The 6,619-nt window shown below is 38.1% G+C and overlaps 1 pseudogene; it reads right to left on the bottom strand.

Annotated features, from left to right (window-relative positions):
- Positions 1-2,963: 2,963 nt before the first annotated feature.
- LOC125106951 (60S ribosomal protein L35a-like) lies at positions 2,964-4,722 on the bottom strand (annotated as a pseudogene).
- Positions 4,723-6,619: the final 1,897 nt, after the last annotated feature.

The raw sequence follows: 6,619 nt of genomic DNA, 5'->3' as shown, positions 1-6,619 counted from the left end.
GAAAGTGGTCCAGTTTTATTCTTTTGTTTGTTGCTGTCCAGTTTTTTCCAACATTTTTTGTTGAAAAGACTGTCTTTTTCCCATTGGATATTCTTTCCTACTTTGTTAAGATTAATTGACCATATAATTCTGGGCTTATTTCTAGGCTCTCTGTTATGTTCCATAGATCTGTGTGCCTTTTCTTGTGTGTGTGTGTGCCAATACCATATCGTTTTGATTATCGCAGTTATGTAGTATATCTTGAAATCTGTGATTGTGATACCTCCAGCTTTTTTGTTCTTTTTCAAAATTGCTTTGGCTATTTGATGTCTTTTGTGGTTCCATACAAATTTTGGGATTACTTGTTCTAGCTCTGTGAAAAGTGATGTTGGCATTTTGATAGGGATTACATTAAATATGTAGATTGCTTTGGGTAATATGGATATTTTAACAATATTTGTTCTTCCAGTTAATGACTATGGAATTTGGTTCCATTTGTTTGTGTCACCAATTTCTTTCACTGTTGTTTTAGAGTTCTTGGAGTATAGGTCTCTCATTTCCTTGGGTAAGTTTATTCCTAGGTATTTTATTATTTTTGGTATAATTATAAATGGGATTATTTTTTTAATTGCTCTTTCTGCTACTTTATCACTGGTGTATAGAAGTGCAGTAAATTTCTGTATATTGATTTTGTATCCTGTGACTTTACTGGATTCATTTATTAGTTCTAGTAGTTCTTGGCAATCTTCAGGGTTTTCTACATACAGTATCATGTCATCTGCAAATAGTGAAAGTTTTACAACTTCTTTATTGATTTGGATGACTTTCTATTTCTTTTGTTGTCTGATGGCTGTTGTCTGATCCTAATATGTGATCTATTGTGGAGACTAATCCATTGTGCACTTGAAAAGAATGGATATTCTGCTGTTTTAGGATGGAATGTTCTAAATGTCTCTGTTAGATCTGTCTGGCCCAATGTGTCATTCAGAGACATTGTTCTGTTGTTGATTTTCTGTCTGGGGGATCTATCCACTGATGTAAGTGGGAGTATTTTAGTCCTCTAATATTATTGTATTAGTATTGATTACTTCCTTTATGTTTGTTATTAGCTGCTTTATGTATTTGGGAGCTCCCATTTGGGTGCATGAATATTTACAATTGTTATATCTTCTTGTTGGATTGTTTCTTTTTACATAGTGTCTGTCTTTGTCTCTTGTTACAGTCTTTGTTTTTAAAGTCTATTTTTTTTGATGTAAGTATTGCTAGTCTAGCTTTCTTTTCACTTCCATTTACATGATATATGCTTTTCCATCCTTTTATTTTCAATCTGCATGTGTCTTTAGGTTTGAAATGAGCCTCTTGTAGGTAGTATATAGATGGGTCTTTTTTTTTTTAAGCTTTTATTTGTTTATTTGACAGAGATCACAAGTAGGCAGAGAGGCAGGCAGAGAGAGAGGGAAAGGGAAGCAGGCTCCCCGCTGAGCTGAGAGCCCGATGTGGGACTCGATCCCAGGACCCTGAGATCATGACCTGAGCCGAAGGCAGCGGCTTACTTAACCCACTGAGCCACCCAGGCGCCCCTTGTTTGTTTGTTTTTTAATTACATTCCATCAACCTATGTCTTTTGTTTGGAATATTTAGTCCACTACATTCAAAGTAATTATTGATAGGTTATTATTGCCATTTTGTTACTTGTTTTATAGTTGTTTTGTAGTTCTTACCTGTTTCTTTCTTTTCTTGCTCTCTTCTCTCATGATTTGTTGGCTCTCTTTAATGATATACTTGGATTCTTTTTTCTTTATTTTTTGCATATCTATTGCCAGTTTTTGATTTGTGGTCACTGTTAGGTTTATTTATGATATCTCATGTATATAGCAGTCTATATTAAGTTGATGGTCACTTAATTAGAACCCATTCTTAAAGCGCTAAAATTTTACTCCACTCCTCTCCTCATTTTAGGTATATAGTGTCATACTTTACATTCTTATATTTTGTGACTCCCTCGACTGATTTTTATAGATATAATCAATTCTATGGCTTTTATGTTTCCTACTTTTCTTACTCCTGATTATGGTGTTTCTTTTCCATTCACAGAGACCTCTTTAACATTTCTTGGAAGGCTGGTTTGGTAGTGATGAATTCCTTTAACTTTTGTTTGTCTGGAAAATTCTTTCTCTCTCCTTTTATTGTGAGTGATAGCCTTGCTAGATGGAGTATTTTTGGATGCAGATTTTTTTCTTTCAGGACTTTGGATATTTCATGCCACTCCCTTCTGGACTGTAAAGTTTGTGCTGAAAATTCAGCTGGGAGCCTTCTGAGGTTTCTCTTATATGTAACTGTCTTCTCTTGCTGCTTTAAAAATTCTCTTTATCACTCTGTTTTTGCCATTTCACCTATTGTATGTCTTGGTGTGACCCTTCTTGGGTTCACCTTCTCTGTGCCTCCTGGATCTGGATGTCTATTTCCTTCCCCAGATTCACAAAAATTATTTTTTTCAAATAAATTTTCTGCCACCTTCTTTTTCTTTTTTCCTTCTGGGATCCCCGTGTTGTGAATGTTATTATACTTGATGGTATCTCTGAGTTCCCTTAATTTATTTTCATTTATTATTATTTTTTTTTCTTTTTGTTGTTCAGCTTGATTGTTTTCCATTACTATTTTCTAGGTCACTGATCTGTTCTTCAGCTTCCTCTAGTCTATTATTTATTCCCTTTAGTTCATTTGTTCGTTCCTTCTTTTAAAATCTACACATTTATTTACTTTTCAGTAAGTTTATTTCTTTAAAAGATTTTATTTAGAGAGAGTGTGTGAGCAGGGGGAGGGACAGAGGGAGAAGGAGAGAGAGAATTTCAAGCAGACTCTACATTGAGTGTGGAGCCTGATGCAGGGCTCAATCCCACGACCCTAAGATCATGACCTAGTCAAAACCAAGAGTCGGACACTTAACCATCTAAGCCACCAGGTTCCTCTACTTATCAGTAAGTTTAAATCCATGAGGGGTATAGCATCACCTGGATTCTGTAGCCAGTGGCTTTAGAAGGAAAGTTGCTTTGGAATTTGGCACGAGCCATGCCACTGTTTCCATAAACATGAGTTACTTTTCTCCAGATTACTCTGTTTTATTTGGTTTGCCACCAGGGGTCACTGTGTTGTTCTTTGATTTGTACACATAAACTCATCTCTTGTTTAGGTAAAATTCAGTTTCATCTCAAGCATAAGTATCTTCAGTTTTAAGAAGAGCTGTGTGTTCTGCCTGGTTCTGGAGACCCCATGCATAGCCAACAAAAATGACTTTGGACCACAGCCTTCTAGACACACTTATTGTTTTAGGAGTCCTTTCCCAGCAGGCCTCCAGAGGTTCCAAGATGGAAGAAAGAGTCCATTAGTATATTTGTAATGTCAGTTAAGTTCTTCACCTCTGAACCTAAATAGGTTTCCTCTCTCATTGTTGAAGATCTCACTGAATTCCTCCACTCTTTTCTCAACTTCAGTGAGTATCTTTATGACCAGACTTTAAATTCTCTATCAGGCATATTACTTAACTCTTTTGCTTAGATCTCTTGCTGTGATTTTGTCCTGTCCTTTCATTTGGGCCACACTCCTCTGTCTCTTCATTTTGTCTAGCTCTCTATGTCTATGTGGTAGAAAAGTCAGATATGTATCCTGCTCTTTAGGTAGTGGCCTTATGAAGAAGAGGTCCTGTAGTGTCTTGCAGCTCCTGTTCACCAGAACCTGGCACTTCAGAGGTATCTCCCATGGGTGTTGCCTATGACCTACTCTTGTGGGCTGAACCATATTTGTCTTTAGTCCAGTTGTCTGTGTGGCTGTGATGGTCACAATGGGGCATGGTTTTGTCTCTATGTTGTTAACAGGCCAGTCTGGAGTTGTCTTGGGCTTGAGTTGGGTTAGACCAGGAATTTGCCAGATAACCTGTTGTGCTTGGTTATTTTCCACTCTCCCTAGGGTAGGAGTCACTTTGGAGTGGTTCTAACACCTGTTGGGGCTGCTTGAATACTGCCACACTTGTGGTGCCACTTTGGATGGACTCCTGTTGAAGGCGTGTTGGAGGGAGTGGATCTCCAGACAGTGTGGATGCAGGGGTGCATGTTGGTCTGGTTTGTGGTGGTCTGGTCTGTTGTGAGAGGAGACCTGGAACTTCTTTGGAAAACTCCTGCTGAGGCTAGGTTGAGGAGGACTAGTCCACAGAAGAGCATGGGGGTGAGGTGTGCTGTCAGTAAGCTAGGTGGACAGTGTTCATGCCATTCCTCCAGGTGTTTGTGTATTTAAGCTGGGTGGGGGGAAGGAAATAGTGCTGGTCAGCTTTTTTATTTTTTGAGAATTTCCCAGATTGTGCCCCTTTAGCACATGCTCTGAGATTAGTAAAGAGATCTCTCTCCAGTATATCCTAGGCATTTTTTATACTGCTACTTCTATGCTGTATTTTCATGGGGCTGTTTGTTGTGCTGTATCTTTAATTAGGACTCTGTTTCCTATTTCCCTCCAGCCCTCCTAGAGCTGACTCACTTATTTTTAAAGTTTTAGGTGTTAAGCCCGATGGATTTTAAGAACTCATGATGTTAACTCCGTCTGGTTTTCAAAGCCAAATGTTATATGGATTTGTCTTCCTAGTGTGGGCCCTTTGTGCTGGGGTGCCTGGTTGGGGTCTCTTCTCCCTTCTCTGTATCCACGGCATACCTTTTTCCTGCAGACAGTACTGCAGGTCAGTTTGGCTTTAAACTCCATCTTTTCCCTTCTTACCCTCTTTGATGTGGCCTCTTCTCTACATTTAGCTGTGGAGAGTTTCTTTTGCCAGTTTTGGGGTTGGTTTTTGGATTATTTCCACTGATGTGGGTGTTATCTAGGTACATCTATGGGATGAAATAGCCTAGTATCTTCCTACTCTATCATCTTCCCTCATAACACCATTTTAAAAAGCTATCTTTCCCTTACTGATTTCAGTTGCTGTACATATTTGGGTCAATATTCGGACTTTCTATTCTTTTGGCTTCTGTGTCTATTTATATGGCTATAATATAGTAGTTTTTTCCCATGAAGTTCTAAATAATTTATTATGGAGGGCATGTATTGCATGGAGCACTGGGTGTGGGGCATAAACAATGAATTCTGGAACACTGAAAAGAAATAAAAAAAAATAAATAAAAATTTAAAAAAAAGTTGTAGAAGCCTATCAATCACAGGGTCCTTTACCTCTTTACACAAAATGATCTGAATTTTGATATACAATGAGAATCAATAAAATGATCTAAGAACTCAAAAGTCATAAAAATATTGGAAAGAAAATAAATGATAGTCTATAGGAAAGAATAAATGAAGGCAAAAGAATTATTTTGATCTGACTCTACATCTTCTAAATTCCCCATTGTAATTATAAAATAAAATAGAAAAGTAAGGTTAAAATCTCATTTTCAAAATAAATAAAAAGTAAAAACATTCCAATTATTTGACATTGTAAATCTGTGATATTTGGTGAGTTAATCATTCTGACTAGGAGCAAAATGCTTGTATGGATACATCTTATTGTTCTTGCTTCTAGTCTAGCCTCTTCATCTTCATTTTTGATACTACTGCCAGTGTGATTATTCTTAAATATGATCATACCAATCTCTTATATGAATGATTCAGTGGATCTTCATTGGCAGTTTGTTAGACTGAAGCTATTATTAATGGCAGCAAAGCCACCTAAAAGTCACAAAGTTTAATTTGAGCTTTAACTATGGTTTATACAGAAGCAATCCTTGTCCTGATCCTATGTTATTTATGATCTAATGAGAAATGCTGGGAATGGCCAGCAATCCCTGTACCAAGGAATGAAAGATTACTCCAAACTTTTCTGGGAAAGAGACTTCTTGAGAAGTCAAGGGAGTCAACAGTCAGAGATGAAGACCCTTTGCTCTTTGCTCCCACTTTTATTGGCCCTGCAGGATAATCACAAATCCTTATCATGGTTTCTTAAGCACATGATGTGTGACAAGAGGTCTTACTGGAACTAGGAGGATCTGTTTATAGTAAAGATACGATATGCTAATCTACATGTTCTATGAGTTCTGCTAAACATATCCTAAGGGACAGTGCATATATCTCTTAGATCCCAAGGTGGCTGGGCTGAGAAAGCTTCAGGAAGGCAACTCCCCTTGGCTTTCCAACAGGAGGGGAGTCTCATAGGCCTTGGCATTCCAAAAGCCTACGCCCTTTTCCAAACCTTTCTTGCTCCCAGCGGGCTCCATGTTACATTTTAGCAAGCCAGGTATTATGGCTGACTGAGTTCATGCTCTACATTAATCCTAGCAGAGAAAGTCTGTTAGGAACCAAGTGATTACAGGGGAGTGTGATGTGGGCTGTAATAGGATATTAGGCTACCTTTGTCACCTCCAGATACCCCATTCTCCAGCTATGGTAGACTATTTGTAGTCTCCAGAGTTAACTGCTGTTACTCATCTACATGCTTTTGCATTTGCAACATTTGCTTGGAATACTGGGATCTGTCTGATGGAGTCCATCATGACTTATTTGAAGCAGCTTTTTTTCTGAAAAACTTTCTTGTATCCTCTGCTGGGAATGGGCTCAGTGGCCCCCTTCCTTTGGGCTTTCATGTTACCCTGTGCATACTTCTCTCATTCAT

The sequence above is a fragment of the Lutra lutra genome, chromosome 8 (genome assembly GCF_902655055.1).
Source record: "Lutra lutra chromosome 8, mLutLut1.2, whole genome shotgun sequence".
Taxonomy (NCBI): Eukaryota; Metazoa; Chordata; class Mammalia; order Carnivora; family Mustelidae; genus Lutra; species Lutra lutra.
This window is presented reverse-complemented; position numbering and strand designations above follow the sequence as displayed.